Below are 25,931 nucleotides of genomic sequence, written 5' to 3' on the forward strand. Positions count from 1 at the left end.
AAATGGGCAAAAGCTTAAATAGGCACTTCAGAGAGGAAGATATACTAATGGCGAGGAGCATATTAAAGAGTAGTCAATATCATTAATTGCCAGGGAAATATATATTAAAACTTCATTGAGATACTTCACCCAGTAGCATGGCTAAAATTATAAAGTCTGAAAACATCCAATCTTGGTGAAGATTTTTAGTGGGAATATGTCATAACCATTTTGGTTTGACAGTTTCTTATACATTTCAACATAAATTTACATAAATATCCCTTTATTCATGTAAATTCTTCACCTAGATATTCTTCCAAGGGAATTGAAAACATATGTCCATACCAAAAAAAAAAAAAAAATGTATCAAGAACGTTCATAGTGTTTTTTGTTCACAAGAATCCAAACTAGAAACCACTCAAATGTCCATTATCAGGAACTGGTAAACAAATCATAGTGTACTCATATAGTGGAATACTATTCAGCAATAAAAAGGCATGAACTTTTGATATAAAAAACAGACAGAGGCACTTGGGTGGCTCAGTTGGTTAAGTGTCTGACTTCAGCTCAGGTCATGATCTCAGGGCTCATGGGTTTGAGCCCTGTATCAGGCCCTGTGCTGACAACTCAAAGCCTGGAACCGGCTGCAGATTCTGTGTCTCTCTCTTGCTCTGCCCCTCCCCCGATCATGCTGTCTCTCTCAAGAATAAACATTAAAAAAAAAAAATTTCACAGACATCATGCAAAACACAGCAGCATGAGTACTCCATGATTTAATTAAGGTGCAAAATATCAGAATGATGATTTTTGAAAATAGTGCAGAGGATAATGACAATGAGGATGATGATTCTACTAGATAATGACATTATTGATTGAGTAGCTGCTAAATCCAGTCACAGCCAACAATGACAGAATGAAGTAGATTACTCTTATTAGCCCCATTTTACAGCAGAAAGAATTCAGGCACGTAAAGTTTAAGTTACTTTACTTAAGCTTTTCCAAGGCCACACAAGGGCTGAATCAGATTTACAAACCAGTGCCTGTGCTCTTAAGCACAGATTGATCAGATCTTTCTTCTCGGCTTTAGGTATTTCTGGTTTTCTCAGATGTAGGGAGGAGAAGAGAGAAGGAAAGAGAGGCAAAAGAAGGAATAAGGGATAGAAACACAAAGATATGTAGTCAGTGAAGAGCAGAGCAGGAAACTATTATGAATATTTTTACATCAAAGGTTATAAAAATTTCTGGGAGGTTGGTGATCTGCAAACAAGCCAAAGATTCTTAAGCCAAAGTGATTAAATGTTGGGCTGAGGTCAGGAAATGAATCATAGATTCTAGAGCTGAAAACTAAAATATTAAAGCATCTAGGAGAAAATGTAGGAAAATATATTCACAGTCTTGGGTAGGAGAGATGTCTTAGAGTAAGATACCTTAACAGTAAAAGAAAAATAAAGAAATTAAATTTCATCAAAATTAAAAGCTTCTGCTCATCAAAAATCACCATTAGAAAGTAAAAAGGCAAGGCCTTTCTCTTTCCACCATGTTGGAACCTTTGGAGGCCTGCTGGGAACAGGACTCCTGAAATGACAAATATGTCGGGAAGACTGTGATCCAAAGCCATTTTTGCTGGCTATAAGCAGGGTCTCCAGAACCAGAGGGAGCATACAGCTCTTCTTAAAACTGAACGTGTTTATGCTCAGAATGAAACTGAATTCTATCTAGGCAAGAGATGTGCTTATATGTACAAAGCAAAGAACAACACAGTGACTCCTGGTGGCAAACTGAATAAAACCAGAGCAATCTGGGGAAAAGTAACTTGTGCTCATGGAAACAATGGCATGGTTCGTGCCAAATTCCGAAGCAACCTTCCTGCTAAAGCCATTGGCCACAGAATCCGTGTGATGCTGTACCCCTCAAGGATTTAAACTAACTGAAAAGTAAATAAATAAAGGTGTAGATTTATAAAAAATACAAAATGAAAGAAAGGAAAGAAAGAAAGAAAAGAAAGAAAGAAAAGAGGCAATCCACAGAGTGGGAGAAGATGTTTGCAATATTCTTCTCTGAACACGACTCAGATATTGAATGGGTAGAGAACTTCTAGAAATCAATAATAAAAGCCAAAACATTTAAAAATTAGCAAAACACCAGAATAGTCTTTCTTCACAATATGGACCATAATTTCTAAATAGGCAAAAGAGATAAGAATCTTGTGGCGCCTGGGTGGCTCAGTCAGTTAAGCATCTGACTCTTGGTTTCAGCTCAGGTCACAGTCTCACAGTTCATGGGATTGAGCCCTGCCTCAGGCTCTGCATTGACAGTTGGGGAGCCTGCTTGGGATCCTCTCTCTCCCTGTCTCTCTGCCCCTCCCCAGTGCGCTCTCTCTCTCAAAATAAATAAATAATAAAAACGTTTAAAAAAAGAAGTCAATATCATTATGTATTAGGGAAGCACAAATTAAAACCACAGTGAGATCCTCACAAGAGTATGCACTCACAAGAATTAGTAAACTTTTAAAATGGGAGAACATCAACCGCTGACAATGTACAGTAACTATATCTTGTTGCTGTTGAAAAGGTAAAATCTCACAGTCATTCCGGAAAACTGGCAGTTTTTAATAAAGTTGAATTTACATCTATCCCATGACCCAGCAATATCACCATGAAATATATACTCAGAAAATGAATGCACAAGTATATGTATAACAGCTTTGTTCACAATAGCCAAAACTAGAAATTATCCAAGTATCCATCAATGGCAGTATGGTCACACAGGAATAACACTCATCAAGAACACCATAATAATATATTCAATAGCATGAATGCATCTCAAAAAATGTTATTATCCTGCATGAAAACAAAAAAAATAGACACACAAAAAAAGTATATTGTGTGAATTTTAAAAATAGTCAACACAAAACTACAGAAATCAGAACCAGAACTGTTTATATCTACTTAATTTTGTTTTTGTTGAACCATTTAAAAAAATTTTTTAACATTTATTTATTGTTGAGAGACAGAGCATGAGCAGGGGAGGGGCAGAAAGAGAGATACGCAGAATCTGAAGCAGGCTCCAGGCTCTGAGCTGTCAGCACAGAGCCCAACACGGGGCTCAAACTCACAAACCATGAGATCATGACCTGAGCCGAAGTTGGACACTTAACCAACTGAGCCACCCAGGTGCCCCATTTTGCTGAACCATTTTAAAGTTAAGTTATATCATGATCATTGAACCTAAATACTTCAGTATGCAAATTACTTCATTGACTCCGATATTTCTTAATCCAGTCTTTCAGTCCACTTGAGTGGGGTCAGCAAACTTTTTTGTCAAGTGCCTGATAGTAAATATTTTAGGCTTTGCTGACCATATGGTCTCTTTTGCAACTGCTCAACTCTACCGTTGTAACACAAAAGCAGCCACAGATAATACATAAATGAGTAAGTATGGTCGTATTCCAATAAAACTTTGTTTACTAAACAAGTTCTGAGTGGGATTTGGCCACCAGGCCATAGTTTAATGACCCCTGCACAAAGATCACAGTTGTTTTTCATGCTCAGAGTATCACAGCTCATGCCAGTGGGAATTCCTTCAAGCTGGCTATGTCTTTTGTTGTGTTTTTTTAAGATCATAATAGATTGTTAGTGAATCACTGGTTTCTGATCCAAGCTTTCCCATGCTTACCCTGTAATTCCCCAGCACCATTCCTGGAAGAGGTAATTTCTTTTAAGAAATTTTGATTCATTTTTGTAGGGAATGGTATTAAAGATAAAAACCTGTACACTATTAATAACCATGGAACTGTGGGTGATTTGCTTCTAAATCAATCCAGTTCTAAAGTAAATTGTAACTGAATGTATATATTTTACATATAGAAAATGTTCACTTAAAAATAATCGTGATTTGGGGCACCTGGCTGTTTTAGTTGGTGGAGCATCTGACTCTGATCTGGGGGTCGTAAGTTCAAGCTCCACATTGGGTATAGAGATAAAACCTTTAAAAATAACAATGATTATGCCTGTTTTGGGCCTTGTAATTCTTCTCGCTGGGACTCAAAATCTTGATTGCCATTTAACAAAGTTGCTTATCTAACTTATGGCTAAGATGTAAATAAAGTCCTTTCAAAACAAAAAGAAATCAGAAAGATTTGCTTAAATGAAGGGAAAGTAGGTGGGAAATCTTATGGAAAGGGCTGTGCTGATGTTTCTGGGCTGAGGGAAATTTTGTATAGCTCTTATCTAGGTGTGGATGTGTTTACATCAAAAATACTAAAGGACACAGACACCAATTGCCAGCAGGTTTGCGCTGCGCAGTGATCGCATAACGGCTAGTGCTCTGCCTTGTGGCCGCAGCAACCTGGGCTGCAGTCCCAGTCACGGTAGTGTCAGGCGTTTGTCAAAATTCATTGGGCTGTGCGTTTAAGATTTGTGCGTTTTATTCTTTGTGAATTGTACTTCAATATGTACTGTTAGCATAAAAATTGGGTGGGGAATGCCGAGAATGGCATTGAATCTAGGTTTTTATTAGATTTTATTGTAAAATACCTTATCGAATACAAACTGATAAAAAGCTCATTTGTCACAGTGTCTAAAAAGGCCCCATCAACATTTGAAATATTTTAACCAGAAAAACGGTTATGAGTACACCGTTACATAAGCGGAAGCTACCGACCGTGCTTTACCTTTTGGGATAGTTCTGCGCAAGCTCAGATACGGGGCATGGTTCTGGAAAACCGAATACCCGACCGCCCTTTCTCCTGCCTGCAAAGTGCTGGAGAGCCACAGCAAACCCCGATCTTAGGCCACAAATAGTGGTGAGGGAATTAAAAGAGAGGCTGGAAGATGTACCAAATTTTGTCAAGGAAAAAAAGGGACACCACATATTGCCGTGACTCGGATTCGAACCGAGGTTGCTGCGGCCACAACGCAGAGTACTAACCACTATACGATCACGGCGCGCCATAAACCTGTGCCTTCTGAAGTGAAAGAAAAAATTCTCATGTCTCAGGATGCCAGTGCATCTCCACAGGTCTCTTGGTGGGGGGGGGGGGGGTCTCCTTGTGTTCCACAACGCCTCGCCTGCTTCTTTCCCTTCTCCTAAAATTTCCTTTTTGGCCCCGACCCGTTTCCTTCTCCCTCCCCCTGACCCCATCGGCCCCACTAAAGTTGGAACACAGTTGATTTGAGCGCTTGGAGCTCCAGCGGCACAGATGGTGCACTGTAGGCCCCTCCATTGCCCAGCCCATGGGATGTTGCAGGCTTCGAAATCAATTGACCAAACTAAAACCTTTTGAAAAGAATTTCCCCTTTTTAAAAACACTTCTATTTCTGCTCTCAGAGTTCCTCAAAGGACAAAAAGCTTAAAGGCGACAATGTATGGGAATAAACGATGACCAAATGAGAAAAGCAAAAGGCTATTTATACGCCTTGCCAAGGGCGTCAGCCATGGTCACTTGCGTTTTAAAAGAAACGAAGGCAGCGGGAGCAGTGGGAAAGGTTTATAGTAGAACGGGGGAGACTTAAGGTGTGCCATCTTTGGAAGCTGTTGGCGTAGAAAACTAGGCGGTTAACTAGAAGCTGAACATCCTGAATAACTAGATGTTCAGACTCTCCAATGCATTATTAATTCAACAAGTCCTAATTGAGTGTCCTGGGCATTCAGCTTCCCTTGGGATTCGCTCGACTCAGGCTGGGGGTAGAAGAATAGAGGAGGGGTCGCAGTCCCCGGGGTCTCTGGAGGTTCTGGATTCTGTGATTGGTGAGGGGACAGGGCGGGGCTAAGCCATTTGGGTGTGCTAGTTTCAGAATCACTCAATGTACCGGTTTCAAACATGACGAACGACTCGATTTTTCACTCTAATCTTCAGTTTTTCGAGGCTTTGGAGCCTGCCCAATCTCTTGAGTGAGAGATCACTCTATTTTAATGAAACTAAAGTGTAGTGTCTCTGTGGCGCAATCGGTTAGCGCTTTTGGCTGTTAACCGGGAGGTTGGTGGTTCAAGCCCACCCAGGGACATAATGGGTATTTTTACAGCAGCAATTTGGTTCTCTCAGATTCACTCTGGCAGGGGACAAGATACTTGCTTTCCCTTCCTTTCAAGTGACATAATGGCCCTTTCCCGCGCTTCCATGACCTCCCAGAAAATCTGCCTGGAAGAGACACTGCATTTCTAAAAACAGGGAACAAGAGAGGCCTGATGCAATCTCTCCTCAAGAGGGTGTGTTCTGGGATGAAGTCATGTTTCTTTGGGCTAGTAGCAAATTTTACATACTTCAATTTTTCAAATATGTACTAGTGTCTTGCAGGATATGTGTGGGTTTAATAACTGCTCAATTAATAATGCTAGAGTCATTGGCACAAGCACAGACACTCAGATCAATGGAACAGAATAGAGAACCCAGAAATGGACCCACAAACGTATGTCCAACTAATCTTTGACAAAGCAGGAGAGAATATCCAATGGAATAAAGACAATCTCTTCTAGTGGTGCTGGGAAAACTGGACAGTGACATGCAGAAGAATGAACCTGGACCACTTTCTTACACCATACACAAAAACAAACTCAAAATGGATGAAAGACCTCAATGTAAGACAGGAAGCCATCAATATCCTCGAGAAAGCAAGCAAAAAACCTCTTTGGTCTTGGCCGCAGCAACTTCTTACTCAACACACCTCCAGAGGCAAGGGAAACAAAAGCAAAAATGAACTATTGGGACCTCATCAAAATAAAAAGCTTCTGCACAGCAAAGGAAACAATCAGCAAAACTAAAAGGCAACCGACAAAATAGAAGATATTTGCAAATGACATATCAGATAAAGGGTTTGTATCCAGAATCTACAAAGAACTTATCAAACTCAACACCCAAAAACCAAATAATCCAGTGAAGAAATGGGCAAAAGACATAAATAGACACTTCTCCAAAGAAGACATCCAGATGGCCAACTAACACATGAAAAAATGCTCAACATCACTCATCATCAGGGAAATACAAATCAAAACCACAATGAGATACCACCTCACACCTGTCAGCATGGCTAACATTAACAACTCAGGCAACAACAGATGTTGGCGAGGATGCAGAGAAAGAAGATCTCTTCTGCATTGTTGGTGGGAATGGCTGTTGGTGCAGCCACTCTGGAAAACAGTATGGAGGTTCCTCAAAAAACTAAAAACAGAACTACCCTACGACTCAGCAATTGCCCTACTAGGCATTTATCCAAGGGATACAGGTGTGCTATTTCAAAGGGACACATGCACCCCCATGTTTATAGCAGCACTATCAATAGCCAAAGTATGGAAAGAGCCCAAATGTCCATCAATGGATGAATGGATAAAGAAGATGTGGTATATATATATATATATATATATATATATATATATATATACACATACATACACACACACACAATGGAGTATTACTTGGCAATCAAAAAGAATGAAATCTTGCCATTTACGACTACATGGATGGAACTAGAGGGTATTATGCTAAGTGAAATTAGAGAAAGACAAAACTCATATGACTTCACTTGTATGAGGACTTTAAGAAACAAAACAGCTGAACATAAGGGAAGAGAAGCAAAAATAATATAAAAACAGGGAGGGGGACAAAACAGAAGAGACTCATAAATATGGAGAACAAACTGAGGGTTGCTGGAGGGGTTGTGGGAGGGGGGATGGGCTGAATGGGTAAGGGGCACTAAGGAATCTACTCCTGAAATCATTGTTGCACTATATTCTAACTAATTTGGATATAAATTTTAAAAAATAAAACAAGTTAAAAAAGTGCTAGAGTCATGATCATTATTATTTCCTGCATTATTTTTAATGAAGGCATTTCTTCCTTTGTACCAATTACTTAGCCTTTTACATGCTGCTTTTTCAAGTAAATTGGTCTCGTGATAATCTAATAATTCTGCAGTCATCATCCTTGTACTCATATTTTTTGCCACTTGTACAAGTATTTCTATAGGATAGAGTCCTGTAAATGCAATTGCTCTATCATAGTGGTTACAATATATATGTTTCTTAATGTAAATCATAAATCCTGTAAATTTGCCTTCCACTGGAGTGGTACCAATTTATCGTTCATTTTATTTTTCTAACTAGGAGAATTCTTTTCCTCATACTCTTGCTAGCACAACAAATTTCCATAAATGTACCCATGATAATCTAATAAGGGGAGTGTTTTCCTCTGACTTAACTAAGGCGGAGGTACAAAGATGACATGATGGGCATTAAGCAGTAAGATATCTGCACCTGCTCCTCGACTACACTGCCAAGACATTTTTGTAAAACTGTAATTGATTTCTGTGGTGACCTCGTCAACCAGAGCCAGAGAAGACTGGCCAAGGTGGAGAAAAAACTCACTGGTCCCAAATATTTGTTCCTCTTCCCCTTTCTCTAGAAATAGCAAGGGTGAAAGAGTAGGTTGTCTATATTAGTCGGGATTCTCCAGATAAAATGAATCAGTATAGAACTAATATAGACAACATACTAATTCATCCTTGGCCCTTCAGATAGATAGACAGGTAAGTGAGACTCATTTTAAGGAACTGGATCACAGGACTATGGAGGCTTTACCCTTGCAAAGTAGGATGGCAGGCTGGAGACCCACAAAAGGCTACAGTTTGGCTCCATAGGCTTTCTGCAGACAAAATTTTCTCTTCTTTCAGAAAGATTAGTCTTTTTCTACTAAGGCCTTGAACTGATTGGATGAAGCCCACTCACATTATGGAGGGCAATCTGCTTTAGTCAAAGTCTACCGATTTACCTGTTAATCTCATCTGAAAACACCTTTACAGGAACATCAAGAATATTGTTTGGCCAAATATCTAGGTGCTGAGACCTAGCTAAATTGACATAAAAAATAAACCATCACCTCTGCTATATTTTTCCTTAATAGTTTTTGGCACCTATTTCCACAAAAATTCACACACCTGAGACACATCATTGTAGCCGGGAGAATCCTGCACCTGACCGGGGCACCTTGTGTTAGAGGTTGATTTTTCTGTCGAATCTCAGGAGCAGAAATTGAGCTCTATGACTTTTTTTCAACGTTTTGTTTTTTTTTTTTTTGGGGGGGAGGGGCCAGGAGAGGACCGAGCCTTGCACGGGGGAGGGGCAGAGAGAGAGGGAGACACAGAATCGGAAACAGGCTCCAGGCTCTGAGCCATCAGCCCAGAGCCTGACGCGGGGCTCGAACTCACGGACCGCAAGATCGTGACCTGGCTGAAGTCGGACGCTTAACCGACTACGCCACCCAGGCGCCCCGAGCTCTATGACTTTTATATACTACTACATGTAATTCTTGGACAAGTCTTTTTCTCTAGCATTTGTACATTTTCAATCATTTTCTCCCGCCAGTGGTATCAAAGTGGAATTCTGGTTTTGCTTTTATAAAATAAACATCCAGAGATGATCTCTGTTGGGTGGTGGTTCACAAGGATCCACTCTCTGTTAGACAGTAAATGACAGATAATCTAACCTGCAAGTCTTTTTTGATTGGCTATTTGTCCTGAGGGTTTTGGTATTTCCTGGTGTGTGAGTCTGCAGTGCTGAGAATTTGTTCACACCTTATCTAACACTAGATAAAATTCTTTGGACCCCAAAGTCAATACTATGTATAACAAGAATTATCTCCATACACAGTAATTCTCCCCTAAGAACTCTTAACTTTAATAAATTGCTCTACATAATGGAGATCTTAGAAAAGAAAGTTAACTGAATTTCTGGTATCTGTTAGTCTGTTTTCTTAGTATATACTGAACTTACTAAGTGGTAGAATAATTTCACAACTATTTAAATCAGGCTAGAAAAAGGAGGGAAAAGACATTTATGTCATTACAATTAGACAATTAAATGAACAAATAGGGCTTCTGACAATTATATAAAGCAAGATTTAATAATTTCTAGAACTGTTAACTAGTTCATTCTTTTATTAAGAGAGAGAGAGAAAATCCTTTTACAATGGATTTTTAAAAATGGATAAAATTCAGTGACCACAATGCAAAAGATTCTGAGAGGGTCCTGCTGAACTGAAAAGGGTATCACAAAATTACTAAGATTTTCAGCAATGAGTCTTCTCCAAACACAATTATTTCCTTTTATTTTCCTGGCAAACAATTATTTCCTTTTATTTTCCTCACTGATAAGCATTTTTAATAAATATCATTGCCCTTTTCTTTAAATAGTGTTATTGCTTTCTGTAATTAGTTCTTTTAGAATACCCAGTAGTTGTAGGAGTTTTTTCCATTATACAAATATAAACTGCTTTCTAAGAAAACAAATTGGTATAATTTGTTTTCTTCTGGAGGATATAGACAAATTAGGTCTCTAGCAATTTGAAGGACTGCCCAGAATGGTTTATATAACTTATATGAATTGAAATAATAACTTATATGAATTGAAAATAAGAGAAATTAAGTATTTCAACCAAAAAAATTTTTACAGTTCTTAAATTTTCAGAGAGTACTGGGCTCCTTTCAATTTTCACAGGCAACTGTTTTGTGCTTTTTCTATGTGATTCCCTGACATTATTCTTTTTAAGTAATCAAATGACTTTCCCCTGCTCACCACATCAAAATGCTACCTGGACCATGGTCATGTGGCCATTCTTACTATTATTACTACTACTACAAAACTTTTTTTTTTAAAAAGGCAGTCTCTTGGGGCGCCTGGGTGGCGCAGTCAGTTAAGCGTCCGACTTCAGCCAGGTCACGATCTCGCGGTCTGTGAGTTCGAGCCCCGCGTCGGGCTCTGGGCTGATGGCTCAGAGCCTGGAGCCTGTTTCCGATTCTGTGTCTCCCTCTCTCTCTGCCCCTCGCCCGTTCATGCTCTGTCTCTCTCTGTCCCAAAAATAAATAAATGTTGAAAAAAAAATTAAAAAAAAAAAAGGCAGTCTCTCATATTTTATTAAGAACCTAACATGCTCAGGATCTGATCCAAGATTCTGAATTTCACCAGTTTGTAATGTATGAGAATTTCTATTCTGGCTTGTTGTTCTTAAACTAGAAACATGTGGTGTATAACTTACCACCGACTTTCGTTCAAATAACAGAACAGCTCAAGTTTTAGATACTCCACAGATTAGCAAAAATGTGCTACCTAGAGTAGATCAGCGTAGTTAAGTAGTTAGTGTTTACTGACCAGCCATACAAAAGCTGATTTAAGATTTTGAAGTGAGGATTTTTAAAAAGTTCACCTGTTAGCTAAGGTTGACCAAAGTGATTCTTGAGCCTTATTATCCTATTTAGGCCAAGGCTGACTATAAAATTGGGTATGAAGTGGATTCCATACTTCTTATGATCTCATACTTTTTCTGGTCTTCTTCCACTAATATTCATGTGTTTAAATGTTGGTACAGAACCATTATCCTGTGGTAATATCCAATTGGTGTATCAAAAAGAGCCTGAGGCTCTCATGGTCAAATTGGCTCCATTTGAAACAGAATTTTGACCAAATGGTAGCTCAAAAATTCTGAAAAGATTCAAAATCTGGTTTCAAATACAGAGGTTCCAACAGATGGACACTGGCAGAGATAACTTGTCATGTACAGTTTTTAGCTAAACTTTCAATGCTATCCAGAAAACCTCCACATCACTGAAATCGGTTTCCTTCATAACCCAGTGAAATTGCTCCCAGGGCAGATTGCTTAACCTGTCCTTTTAGAGTTTCCAGAATATCAGCTTATGAAAAGCAAAAGAAAGAAAAAAAGTAAAAAGAGAGAGATCCATTATTCCCTGATTGTGTTTCTTTTCTCTCCTCGCACCTATTTTGTTTTAATATAATTTTCTGGAGGGAGGCTTTACTTAAAGATCAACAGTTCCCTCTCATATGTAAGGGTGAATTATGTACTGATAATTGTCTTGTTCACTTCAGGTAGGAGTGTAATTTGGCACAACAGCTTTGGAAAATTATTTGGCAGTGTCTACTAAAGGCAACTGCAGATATAAGCATAGAAATGGATATAAATATAGATAGGAAAATAGGCATATATGTATATATTCTGTGAACCAACAATGCCAATTTTAGCTAAATAGCCTAGAACCATGCTGCTAACCTGGTAAACACTAGCTGCATAGAGCTGTTGACCACTATGGCTAGTGCCATATGTTGACATGGTAATATTTTGGATTATATTAAGCTAAATTATATTGTTAAAATCATTTCACCTATTTCTTTTTACTTTTTTAATGTGGCTACTAGAAAATGTAAAATTACATTTGTGGCTAGCATTAAACTTCTTTTATATGTATATTTTTTAATTTACATCCAAGTTAGCATATAATGCAACAGTGACTTCACGGGTAGATTCCTTAGTGCCCCTTACCCATTTAGCCCATCCCCCCTCCCACAGCCCCTCCAGTAACCCTGTTTGTTCTCCATGTTTAAGAATCTCTTATGTTTTGTCCCCCTCCCTGTTTTTATGTTATTTTTGCTTCCCTTTCCTTGTGTTCATCTGTTCTGTGTCTTAAAGTCCATATATGAGTGAAGTCATATGATTTTTGTCTTTCTCTGACTAATTTCACTTAGCATAATACCCTCTAGTTCCATCCACGTAGTTGCAAATGGTAGCATTAAATTTCTATGGGACAACACTGCTTTAGAGAGAGGTGTGCATATGTTCACCAAAAGACATGTAAGTAATGTTTATAATTGCTTTATTCTAAATGACTCTAACCTGGAAACAACTCAAATGTCCAACAACGGCAGACTAAATATATTGTGATGTAGTTATATGATGGAACACACACAGCAGTAAAAACTTATGAAAAAACATGGATGTATGTTAACTAGAATTTAAATTTTTAAAAAATGGATGTATCTATACCATAGTTTACAGTGAACAAATCAGATTATCCCCGCCCCATGAAAAAGGCCCTGGAGTATTTGCTTTCTGATTGCATTTACATGAAAGCAAAGAATAAGGAAAACTATGGTGATAGACATTTAAGGAAGGCTAACCCTGTGGAATGTTGCCTGAGAAGAGGCACGAGGAAGCTTTCCACAGTCTGAAAATATAATGTACCTTAGTCTGGGTAGTGGTTTACTCAGGTGGGTTTACTTTAATTAATAAAGTAACTTTTAACTGCACACTTAGTGTACTTTACATTTGTTCTAAGTAAAAATAATTAAAAGGCTGCTTGATTAGCTAAGGTTTGCCAAACTGATACTGAAATTTATTCTCCTAGGTAAGCCTAGGCTAGGATGCAAATTAGGTTCACCTTAGGAAACTAGAAAAAGAACAAATTAAATTGTAGGTAGGCAAAAGAAAAATAATAAACATCAGAGCAGAAGTCAATGAAATTGAAAACAGGAAGACAGAGAAAAGCAACAAAGCTAAAAGCTGGCTCTTTGAAAAGATCAATAAAATTGATAAACCTCCAACCAAGCTACTAACTGATAAAAACAAAAAAGAGAAAAGGTACAAATTATTACTATAAGAAATGAAAGATATGGGGAGTCTGGGTGGCTCAGTCAACTAAGCATCCAACTTTGGATCAGGTCATGATCTTGAGGTTAGTGGTTTGGACCCCCACATTGGACTCTGCGCTGACAGCTCATAGCCTGGAGCCTGCTTCAGATTCTTTTGTCTCCCTCTCTCTCTGCCCCTCCCCCACTTGTGTGTTGTTTTTTTCGCTCTCACTCAAGAATAAAAAAATAAACATTTAAAAATTAAAAAATGAAAGAGGCCATCAGTACTGATCCCATGGATGTTAAAAGGGTAATAAAGGAATATTATAAAAAACTCTGTGCCTACAAATGTGATCACTTAGGTGAACTGGACCAATTCCTTGAAAGACACAACCTACCAAACTCACACAAGGAGAAATAGATAATCTGAACAGACATCTATCTATTAAGGAAATTGAATCAACAATTAATAACCTCCCAGAACACAAAGTAGGTTCAAAGTATTCCTTGTGACATTTTGGGTGCTCTCATACTTTTGGCTTTCTACTTATTTGACAACATTTTGATGATGGTCTCCCTTTTTTGAGGAAACGTGAGATTCACAGTCCCTTATTTACTACTAATATTTAAATATTTTTATATTAATCTCTGTACATCATATTCTAAGATTGACACACTTCCATGGAAAATGCAGCCCCTGAGCCACTGGAAGACAGGTACAATTTAGTCTTTAAAGTCAGTTCCCAGTCAGTGTATGGTTAATAAACCTGTTTTAATTCTGTGTCTAAACCTCTGCTTCTGCATTCTCCTCCTTGTGCTTCACCTCCCACTTCTGAGAGGTCTTGGAGATCCATTTTGCTTTTGTTTTGCTCCGGGATACCCTTTTGCTCTCAGGACGTAACTTGGGGCATGAAGGGGGGAGATAGCATGTAGAGTCAAAGCCAGAGCTTTTCTGGGCTTAGCCATTTGGCTCCCGTTAAAGGTTGAGGCCTCTCTATCACCATTCAAGTCCTACCACAAAACTTCATCCTTCTGTGTCCTCTAAGGACATTGTTTCTGTGACTTCCATTCTTATACTGCAATCTCATCTGTGCAATAGAGAAATTAGCTTTGCAAAATTCAGTAATTTGATCACCCCAGCGTGGCTCTAGGCTCCTCTGATGGCTGTCTCTGCGCACTCCTCGAGGGAGTGCTTGTGGAGGCTCCTGGGCTCTGCTTCAGTGCTAACCCCTCGGCCTCCCCAGAAAAGACCCCTTTCGGGTCCTGACCAGAGACTGATGGAAAATGTTCTCTCTTCTTCCTCTCTAACTGTGAACACTCATTTCAATGTTGTCATACACTGTAATTCAACATCCATTTTAAATCTCAGAGGACATGAATTTGGGGGCTTTGGCATCTGATGGTTTGGTTTGATCTTGCCACTTCCACTAGCTCTGGCCTGTCAGTCAAATTTTGAGTTTTTACATTCCAGCTTCCTCCTCTGTAACAACAGAGATAACATTTACGTTGAATTGCTGCTACTAGAATTAAAGTGCCTATTATACTTTATGCCAATTTACTTTTACTATTTAACTTGCATTTTTAACTATTTTAATATTATTTTACTATAATCACACTGTTCTGTTTCCTTTGTCTTTATTTTTTCAGTTACAGCCTGCTTAAGACAATTGATTCATTCTGGTATTTCAGCTATGGTCGTGACAAAATTAATTTTAAAAAGAATCTTTCCTTAAAAAAAAAAAAGGTGACTCAATATAAATTAGGTTATCAGTGGTAAAGGAACATGGATATGGCCAAATATTAAAGTGTTATTCCATGAAGTTTCAAAAACATGATTTGGGCTCATTTTTATGGGATATCCTCCCTCCCTCTTGTCACTCCAGGCGCACTCCTTCTTGCCCTAAGTCAGGAAGGTGGGAGTTGGCTCAGTTGTCTCCTCCATACAGTCACTTTTTCCTTTGTGCCCCTCAAGGGAACTCTCTGTTCAGACCATTAGGAAATATCAAGGTCCCTAAATACTTCCAGTTGGGAGATGTGATTCCTTCATCCCTAGAACCATGGAGTCTGTTTCTGGGGAGGACTAAATCGTTTTGTTCTTTCTCTTCTTCATTCCGTCCATTAGTTGCCAGTGTTAAGTAGGCCTTACTTTTAACCTTCTCTTTCTTTTCAACATCAGGGAGGCTGAGCCAGGAGGGGACGGCAAATCTTGGTGAAGGCTTCTCAGTGCGCGCTGGCAGGCTGGCCAAACACGAGGGCTCTGGAGGCAAACTGCCTGGCCCTGAGTGCTGGCCCTCCCCGTCACAGGGCTGGGCCCCTTGGAAAGTCAGACCAGCCTTTCAGTGCCTGAGTGTCCTCCCCTGCAAGCAGGGGTGCTGATAACCTACACCGTCTCGGGGTTGTTACGGGGACTAGATAGGTTATGCTCGGTACAGCACCAAGGAACTGAGTGCTGCTCACACGGTGACGCTCGCTCGGAGAAAACTGCCAGTATCATTGTAACTAAGACTTCCGTTTTCACTTCTAACTGCACCACTGCTGACTTTCAGCATTCCCCAGAATAAATGAGGAGTGTTAAATGGTTCCCATGGGCTCTTCTCGTCCGTATTAGTGACCAACACCTGGAAAACTGGTTGCTTGATAATTTCCATGGTGAGTTAACTGATGAGACAGCACAGCAGGTAAATGGATCCAACTTGATCAAATTCTCAGACCTTGGACAGGCGTGATGAGTGTTCAGCTCATGGTAGACAATCTTTTGCACCTGCTTCTAGCAAGAGCTTTTAATAGCCGGTCAGACTTATCCCAAATATAATAAGAAAAGTCCCAATTATGTACCGGTAACCTATTCCTTTTGTTGTTGTTGCTTTTAAGAAATCAAAGTAGGAAAATTTAATTTACCTGGAATTTGTAGATTTCCTCTTTCAGTTATGATGGCATATCTGCAGTAAACTAGCACAGACACTGAAAACAGTAGATCAAATCTAGTTTAAAGGAATTGTTTGAAGTCTTTGGAAGGCTACCAATGCAACTAGGACACACAGAGCCAGCTCAAGAGAGAGAAAGGGAGAGAGAGAGAAGCTCATTGGAATGAAACTAATTTTCTGCCTTTTCCCCTCAGGCATTGGCCAGTTCTTGGCATAGGACCCAGAGACTGAGAAGCTGGGGAGAAGGCAGCTACTAAGAATCAGAAAAAATAGCAGCACTTTAAATAATCCATGAGGAGGGGAAAAGGGAGCCATAGTGGGGGCTGGAGAGATTTGTGGGGCTGTCCAGGTATTCAGACTTGAGGAGTCAAGATCCTGGAGTGCATTGGGATGAGAACCAGATAATTGGAAAGGGTTTGCCCTTGTTAACCTTAAAAATAAAACTGCCAGTTATTTTACCAGCAAAAAATGTGTTTTTTCAAGAACAGTAGAGAATTGCAATAGGTAAGCTATAGCAAAACCATAGGCAAGTCCACTCAACAAAGGAGAAGGGTCTTTTATAAAGTGAAAGGGGAAGTTAGGTAGGTGTTACAAACAAAAACTCTACTGGAGTAAACTGGGGGTTCAAAGTATAGTGGCTTTTCATTGGCTGAGTTGTGACTGTTTCTCATTAGCTGGGCTACTGCTGGGGGAGGAGGAAAGCCTTTCTTCCTCCTGCTGGAATAGTAAAGTAATATCCACTTGCAAGGTCTGTCTCATCCTTTTGGTATGGCAATTTGTGACAGCTCCCCCTACCAAATCTCCCATCTTCACCTTAGCCAGGTTTCAAGTTACTAATTTTCACACCCTCAAGGCATTTGCAAATTCTGCTATAGACAGTCAAGAAGCTATGAAGGCAAGCAGAGTACCGCTGAAAGAAGAGCAGTTTTCAGTGGTACATGGTGCAAAGGAGATAGATAGGAATTGAAGTTCAGGTCTCCCCAAAGAGAAGGTACTGCTCAGATGGCAGCCCTAAAGATCTACCACCTAGGAATGTAGACAAAACCAGATATAGGCTGAGACTTCCAAGCAGTGCAAACTGTCAAATAGCTTAATTATGGAATGGATTGAGGTGATCTGCCTCTCTATAATCTCTCCCAAAAGGTAACATTATCCAAAGACTCCATGGTTCTTCATATATCAGGACCATCACTCAACCACATTTTTCAGGCATACAAAGAGATGAACAAGAGGGGGACGGCAGGAAAGCAAACAATAGAGACTGATTCACAACATGATTGAGCTATTGGACTTACCAGATAGGAACACTCAAATATATATGTTTTAGGCATTCAAGGACATAGATGACAAAATGGAAACTTACATTAGAGATTAGGAATCTATTGAAAACTCAAATGGAAATCCTAGAACAAAAATATGTGGTAACTAATTTTATTTTAAAAAAAAATTTTTTTTTCAACGTTTATTTATTTTTGGGACAGAGAGAGACAGAGCATGAACGGGGGAGGGGCAGAGAGAGAGGGAGACACAGAATCGGAAACAGGCTCCAGGCTCTGAGCCATCAGCCCAGAGCCTGATGTGGGGCTCGAACCCACAGACCGCGAGATCGTGACCTGGCTGAAGTCGGACGCTTAACCGACTGCGCCACCCAGGCGCCCCCATGTGATAACTAATTTTAAAAAGCAACATATGGTTGGGGCAGCTGGGTGGCTCAGTTGGTTAAGTGTCCAATTCTTGATTTTGGCTCAGGTCATGATCTCCCAGTTTGTGGAGTTGAGCCCCACAGCAGGCCTTGCATGGGGCTTCTCACTAAGAGTATGGAGCCTGCCTGGGATTCTCTCTCACCTTCTGTCTCTGCCCTTTATCTGCTGTCTCTTTCTCTCTCTCTCTCAAAATAAATAAATAAAAACTTAAAAAAAAGTAACATAGTTTTAACAGCAGTTTGGACCCAGTTGGAATATATTAGTAATTGAAATAATAAGTATAAAATACCTAGTTGAAGTATAAAGAGCTAAAAGGAAAGGAACTTCAGAGCTTCAGAGGGGAGAGATTTTAAAAAGTGTAAGTCATGTTTTTAAAGGGCTAACGTATCTGTATTTGAAGTTTCACGTTAAAGGAGATTGAAATTGGGTTGAAATCAATTTTGTAAAATGTAATGGCCAATTAAAAAATAACTGATGAACTATCAAGCCAAATGTACAAGAAATTCTGTCAACTCCAAACAAAATTAAAGACAAGAGAACTGTATCCAGGCATGTGATTGTAAAACTACTGAAAATCAAAGGCAAACAAAATCTAGAAACACCTGGAAGAAAACAACTCATGTTATATTCATTATTAAAGGTCTAAAATACTATAATTTTCAATCTGCATTTAATCCCTGGCAAAATATCTTGCAAAGTGAAGGTGAAATAAAGGCTTTTCCAGATAAGCAGAATACCTTCAGTAAAGGAAATTCAGAAGATCATTCTTCAGGCAGAAATGATCCCAAGGGAACATGGAAAATGAAAGAAGGAATGAAAAGCAATGGATATGTAAAATATGTGATTAAATCAAATAAATATAACTGTCCCAAGCAAAAATAATGACTGTGTGATTTGAACATATTTTGAAATATAATGAATGATAAAAACTCAAAAGGCAGGAGGGTAAATGGAATTAGTATTAGTAAAGCCGTAGTGTTGCCCACTGAACTGGGGAGACCCAGGGCCCTGGGGCCCTGTCCCAGCCAGTCCCAAAGGTGTCGCTGAAGGTTCTTGGTCTTGTCTCGAGAAAGAATTTAAGAACAGACATGCAACACAGCAGATGTGCAACACAAGTGGTAATGATTATTAAAGCGAAAAATGTACTCTCAAGATGTGAGATATGAGAGCAGGTGAGCTAAAGAAGGAGGGAGGAAGAGGGGTTGGGTTTCTATTTTTTATTGACAGTTGTTAACTAGGGGATGGACTATTGTTGGGGCAGGGATTTCTTAGAAGCAGAGTTTCTCACCTTTTCTTCCTTATTTGGTCAGAGGTTTCCCATCCTGGCACCCACCATCTGGGGCCTGTCTGGTTTGATCTGGCTTCTTGTGGAGTGGCGCCAGGCGCGACAGGCCTAGCTGACCATGACTTCCTCTTTGCTGGCTTCCAGGTCAGAGCCTAACTTAACTGCCTGCTCTAACACTAGCATAGTTTAGAAAGTACAGAAGTTCTAATTTATATTAGAGTCTTTCATTTAGATTTTACAGAACACATAAAAGTAAAATAATGTGTATCAGAATGAAACTAAACGCTGAACAATTATTTTTATGTAATTCCAACAGTTTAAAATATATACATAATCTTGTTTTTATGCTAACAATATGTTATTGTGATACAATTTACAAACAACGCACACATATAAAGTGTACAGTTTAATGAATCTCGACAAATGTATACACCCTTGTAACCATTAGCCAGACCAAACTTTATAGAACATTAGCTCAAGAAGTTTCCCTCATGTAAGCTTCCAATCAAAATACCCCAGAGAAGCTACAACTCTTCTGATTCCTATGACTACAACTTAGTTTTGTCTGTTCTGCCTTTTCTGGGACTTCTTGTAACTGGAATCATACATGAGTAACACACAGGAACACTAAAATAGCTATGTTTTAGATATTTAAAAACATCCTTTTGCAGAGGCATCTTTTGCTGAACATACTGTTTCCATGTTATCCATGTTATTGTGAGCATTTGTCATTTGGTCATTTGTATTGCTGAGTAGTGATCCAGAGAATATAAAAGTTTATCAGTTCTGGGGTGCCTGGGTGGCTCAGTCAGTTAAGTTCAGGTCACGATCTCATACTTTGTGAGTTCAAGCCCTACTTTGGGCTCTGTGCTGACAGCTCAGAACCTGGGGCCTGCTTTGGGTTCTGTGTCTCCCACTGTCTCTGCCCCTTCCCTGCTAGTGCTCTGTCTCTCTCTCACTCTCAAAAAAATGAATAAAACACTAAAAAAAAAATTTTTTTTAAGTTTATCAGTTCCCCTGTTGGTAGACATTTGGGTTGTTTTTAGTTTTTGCCTAGTATGAATAATACCGCAATAATCATTTTCTGGAATCTTTTTGGATGCATACATTCATTTCTCTTGGGAAATAAATAGGAGTACTATTATTATTGCTGGATCATAGGGTTAAGTGTATGTTTAACTTTATGAACTCCCCAAAAGCTTTCCAAAGTGGTTGTGCTAGTTTACAGTCCAACTAACACCATACAGCAGTATCATTACACAGTCTAAAAGGAGTTGGGGGAGGATTGGGCAACAATAACAACTTTCAAAATTAGTCTTTCCAGATGACCTTTCTTCATATTCTTCCAAATCCTTTGAAGGATGTGTAGAGATGGCCATGGTCACACCAACAGGTTTTACTACCCGCCTATCTAAGCCTGACAGCAGAGCCGTAGAAACAGTAACCAAGGCAACCCAAGTATTAGGCTCTTAAACCCTCGATGGGAATCTGTCAGTAGTATGGTGCAGCCAACAAGCACTAGCTCTCAAGGTAGCTGTTAAATTCACAGGATTTTGTCATCATTAAAAATTAAAGTATAGGGACACCTGGGTGGCTCAGTTGGTTAAGTGTCCAACTTCAGCTCAGGTCATGATCTCGCAGTTTGTAGTTTTGAGCCCCACATCAGGCTCTGTGCTGACAGCTCAGAGCCTGGAGCTTGCTTCAGATTCTGTGTCTCCCTCTCTCTGCCTCTCCCCCGCTTGCACTCTGTCTCTCTCTCAAATATAAATAAACATTAAAAAAAATAGGGGCGCCTGGGTGGCTCAGTCCAACTTCAGCTCAGGTCACGATCTCACGTTCATGAGTTCGAGCCCCGCGTGGGGCTCTGGGCTGATGGCTCAGAGCCTGGAGCCTGCTTCTGATTCTGTGTCTCCCTCTCTCTCTGCCCCTCCCCCATTCATGCTCTGTCTCTCTCTGTCCCAAAAATAAATAAACATTAAAAAAAAAAAAAAATAATAATGAAGTGTTTTAACTTACAATTAAATAAATTATAACAAAAACAAAGTAATAAATATCCAGAACACATCACTTTCTAATTATTTCACAACATTTTACTATTATCTATGCTCTTGGGGTTCTTTATGTGTATTATATGTTTTAATTAAATTAATTTTTTAAATTTAACATAAAATTTGCCATCTTAAAAAAACTTACCATCTTCATCATTTTTAAGTGTACAGTTCAGTGGCATTAACTGTGTTCACATTATTATGCTACCACCATCACCACCATCCATCCATAGAACTTTTTTCCTCTTTTAGCAAACCTAAATTCTGTCGCTAGTAAACAATGACTCCCCATTTCCCCCTGCCCAGCCGAATAAACAACATTCTTTTTTTTTATTTAATTTAATTTTTAAATTTACATCCAAGTTAGTTAGAATATAGTGCGACAATGATTTCAAGAGTAGATTCCTTAATGCCCCTTACCCATTTAGCCCATCCCCCCTCCCATACCCCCTCCAGTAACCCTCTGTTCTCCATATTTAAGAATTTCTTATGTTTTGTCCCCCTCCCTGTGTCTATATTATTTTTGCTTTCCTTCCTTTATGTTCATCTGTTTTGTCTCTTAAAGTCCTCATACAAGTGAAGTCATATATTTGTATTTCTCTGACTAATTTTGCTTAATCCCCTCTAGTTCCATCCACATAGTTGCCAATGGCAAGATTTCATTCTTTTTGATTGCCGAGTAATACTCCATTGTATATATTATACCACATCTTTATCCACTCATCCATCGATGGACATTTGGGCTCTTTCCATACTTTGGCTATTGTTGATAGTGCTGCTATAAACATGGGGGTACATGTGTCCCTTTGAAACATCACACTTGTATCCCTTGGATAAATACCTAGTAGTGCAATTGCTGGGTCATAGTTGTATTGCTGGGTAGTTCTATTTTTAATTTCAATAAATAAAAAATTTTAATTTCAAAAAATAAAATAAATTCTGTCTCTATGAATTTGAATACTCTACGTTCCCATGTAAGTGGGATCATATGGCATTTATCCTTTCATGACTGGCTTCTATCACTTAGCATATTGTCTTCAGGGTTCCTCCATGTTGTCACATGTGTTAGAATTTTCTTCCTTTTTAAGGCTGAATGATATTCCATTGTATGTATATACCACATTTTGTTTATCCAGTCCTCTGTTGATAGACACTTGGGTTGTTTCCACCTTTTGGTTCCAGTAAATAATGTTGCTATGAACATGGGCATACAAATATCTCCTTTCAGTTCTTTTGGGTATACACCCAGAAGTAGAATTTCTGAATTATATGATAATTTTATTTTTAATTTTTTGAGGAACTGCCATACAGTTTTCCAGAGGGGCTGCACCTTTTTACATTACCCAAAGTGCACAAGTGTTCTAATTTCTCCACATTCTTGACAACACTTGTTATTTTGTTATTCTGGGTTTTTTAAAAATAGTAACTATCCTAATAGTTATGATATGAAGTGGTATATCTATCATATTTATATGGTGGAAAGATTATATCATATATAAATACTATATCATATCCCAACTCTATATTCAGTGATGTCTTATTGGTAGCTTAAAATTGGCCATGGTGGGGCGCCTGGGTGGCGCAGTCGGTTAAGCGTCCGACTTCAGCCAGGTCACTATCTTGCGGTCCGTGAGTTCGAGCCCCGCATCAGGCTCTGGGCTGATGGCTCAGAGCCTGGAGCCTGTTTCCGATTCTGTGTCTCCCTCTCTCTCTGCCCCTCGCCCGTTCATGCTCTGTCTCTCTCTGTCCCAAAAATAAATAAATGTTGAAAAAAAATTTTTTTAAAAATTGGCCATGGTGATAGTATTTACTCCACAGACATAGCCAAATGCTACAAATCAGGATTTTATCCCTTGGAGTACTTGTCATTAAACACTTACCAGCACACCATTGAAACGGAGGCCTAGAGAGAGAGAGAGAGAAAGAAAGAAAGAAAGAAAGAAAGGAAGGAAGAAGGAAGGAAGGAAGGAAGGAAGGAAGGAAGGAAGGAAAGAAAAAGAAAGAAAGAAAGAAAGAAAGAAAGAAAGAAAGAAAGAAAGAAAGAAAGAAAGAGGAAAAAAAGAAAAAAGTAAAGAAAAGAAAGAGAATAATGGAGGCCTCGGAAGGAAGTGGAAAACAAGGTCAGGTTACCTTTTATATTTGTGATTCTCTTGACAGTCTCAGCTGCGGTGACCAAACTGTTGCTTGCACTTGCCACCCATTCCCTCCATTCCATCAGCTAGATTTTACTGGGCTCTGCCACAGACCATTTTCAATGGCTTTTTGGCATCCCAGGCAACTGTCAAAGATGAGTGAAAGAATAAATAAATCTATTAGATTTATAAATGAACACCACATTAAGTATCCATATTCAAGGAGATAAAGTGTTTTGAGGACTTTGACGAAGTGGAAAGTAACTTATAGAGCCAGAATGAAAAACAGACATAGCAGAGTATAATGTTAATAGAGATTTTTTTAAAGCAATGCAAAAACAGTCATCTGTAAGTTAAGTGAAGTTGGGAGTTTGGAAGTTTAAAATTACTTCCTGTTAGGTGTGCCTGGGTGGCTCAGTTGGTTAAGCATCCAACTTTGGCTCAGGTCATGATCTCACAGTTCCTAAGTTTGAGCCCCACATCCGGCTCCATGCTGACAGCTCAGGGCCTAGAGTCTGCTTCAGATTCTGTGTCTCCCTTTCTCTGTCTCTCCCCTACTTACACTCTGTCTCTCTCTCTCTGTCTCAAAAATAAATAAACATTAAAAAAATCTTTTTTAATTACTTCCTGTTAAATAAAACGCCCACATGTTCTCCTACTGCAAGTAAAAGAAATTTAACATTGCACTAAGATATATTAATTTTTATGGGGTTAAAAAGTAAGACATCATTATTCTAAATTTATTAGTTATACTTAGTTTTTGGTCACTATTCCCTTGAAAGGATCTAGGGGGTAAAATTTCGACAGTTCCCAAAGAGGAACAGTAAAAATCACTAGAGGCTTTTAAAAATTCATGCATGAAGAGCCACAGAATTGTTTTTATTGAAACTATCTTCAAGAAAATAAGGGTGTTGGGGTGCCTGGGTGGCTCAGTCGATTGAGCGTCCGACTTCGGCTCAGGTCATGATCTCACGGTCCGTGAGTTCGAGCCCCGCGTCGGGCTCTGTGCTGACAGCTCAGAGCCTGGAGCCTGCTTCCGATTCTGTGTCTCCCTCTCTCTCTTACCCTCCCCCATTCATGTTCTGTCTCTCTCTGTCTCAAAAATAAATAAACATTAAAAAAAATTTTTTTTTTTTAAAAGAAAATAAGGGTGTTGAAAAAAAGGTTGTTGTTTGAGGTTTTCTGTGCAAAAGCAAGATTGAACAAAGAGAACATGCTTAGATTTTTCTTTATAAATTGACTGGCTGGGGTGCCTGACTGGCTCAGTTGGTGGAGCGTGCTACCCTTGATCTTGGGGTTGTAAGTTTGAGCTCCATGTTGGGTGTAGACATTACTTTAAAAAAAAATTGGTAGTATCAGTAAAAGAGTACCCAGATGTTAAAACTGGTTGGTGAGAGAGGTGGTCTCCATTGATAGAGACATCCAGGGAGAAATAAGCAGTTTTGTGTTGAGTATGGCAGGCCTTTAGAAGACAGGGCTTTCTCAGGTTCTGTGGCTACCAACACATTCTAATTCTCTGAATACAATTTGAGACCGAGAACCGAGAGTCCTTCCCATGTTGATGTCCCAGTGACCGGATTTGAGCTCTGGCATTTCAAACTTTGTTTCTGCCTTCATAACTCTCAAAATTTGTGGGTGACAAAAAGGCCTCCTGATTTCTAAAGGAACACTCCCAGGAAACTTTATCTCAACTGTAAGAATCAAAAATACTCAACTCTTACTCCAGTTTAAAGCCCATTTCAGGCGCCTGGGTGGCTCAGTTGGTTGAACGTCCGACTTCGGCTCAGGTCATGATCTCACAGTTTGTGGGTTCAAGCCCCGCGTTGGGCTCTGTACTGACTGCTTGCTCAGAGCCTGGAGCCTGCTTCAGATTCTGTGTCTCCTTCCCTCTCTGCCCCTCCCCTGCTCACGCTTTGTCTCACTCTGTTTCTCAAAAATAAATAAAATGTAAAAAAAAAAAAAATTTTTTTTTAAAAAGCCCATTTGATTTCATTTGTTTATTTCATTATTTGCTTGTTGGTTGGTTTGTTTGCTTTTTAAAAAAAATTTTTTTTTAATGTTTGTTTATTTTGGAGAGAGACAGAGACAGAATGCGAGTGGGTTAAGGGCAGAGAGAGAGAGAGACACAGAATCTGAAGCAGCTCCAGGCTCCGAGGTGCCAGCACAGAGCCTGACGTGGGGCTCGAACTCAGGGGCTATGAGATCATGACCTGAGCTGAAGTCAGATGCTCAAACAACTGAGCCACCCAGGTGCCCCAGGTTTGTTTGCTTTTCTAAAATACCTCTGGGTCCTGCTCTTCTCCCTCATGGCACCATCTCCCCCTACTTGCTGTATCTTTCCTCCAACCCATGATCACCAAGGTCCTCATGACTGAGGGGAAACTCTTCACAGGAGCACATCATAGGTTTCATTATTTACCTCCTGGCAGGTTCCCCACTCCCTTTCTCTGTGCTCA

At 39.4% G+C, this 25,931-nt stretch overlaps 1 protein-coding gene, 2 non-coding genes and 1 pseudogene across 8 annotated transcripts in view; 3 read left to right on the top strand and 1 right to left on the bottom strand.

Annotated features, from left to right (window-relative positions):
* Positions 1–25,931, top strand: part of LOC121021098 (myomegalin) — a 48,975-nt gene that overhangs the window by 2,376 nt on the left and 20,668 nt on the right. The window lies entirely within an intron of this gene.
* On the top strand, positions 1,536–1,938 carry LOC121021101 (60S ribosomal protein L35a-like; annotated as a pseudogene).
* Positions 4,854–4,925, bottom strand: TRNAH-GUG (transfer RNA histidin (anticodon GUG)). The gene has a single exon. It is a non-coding gene; the product is annotated as a tRNA-His (tRNA).
* On the top strand, positions 5,911–5,984 carry TRNAN-GUU (transfer RNA asparagine (anticodon GUU)). Its single transcript has one exon. It is a non-coding gene; the product is annotated as a tRNA-Asn (tRNA).

The sequence above is a fragment of the Herpailurus yagouaroundi genome, unplaced genomic scaffold, assembly GCF_014898765.1.
Source record: "Herpailurus yagouaroundi ecotype Mexico unplaced genomic scaffold, PumYag 254, whole genome shotgun sequence".
In the NCBI taxonomy this organism is placed as follows: domain Eukaryota; kingdom Metazoa; phylum Chordata; class Mammalia; order Carnivora; family Felidae; genus Herpailurus; species Herpailurus yagouaroundi.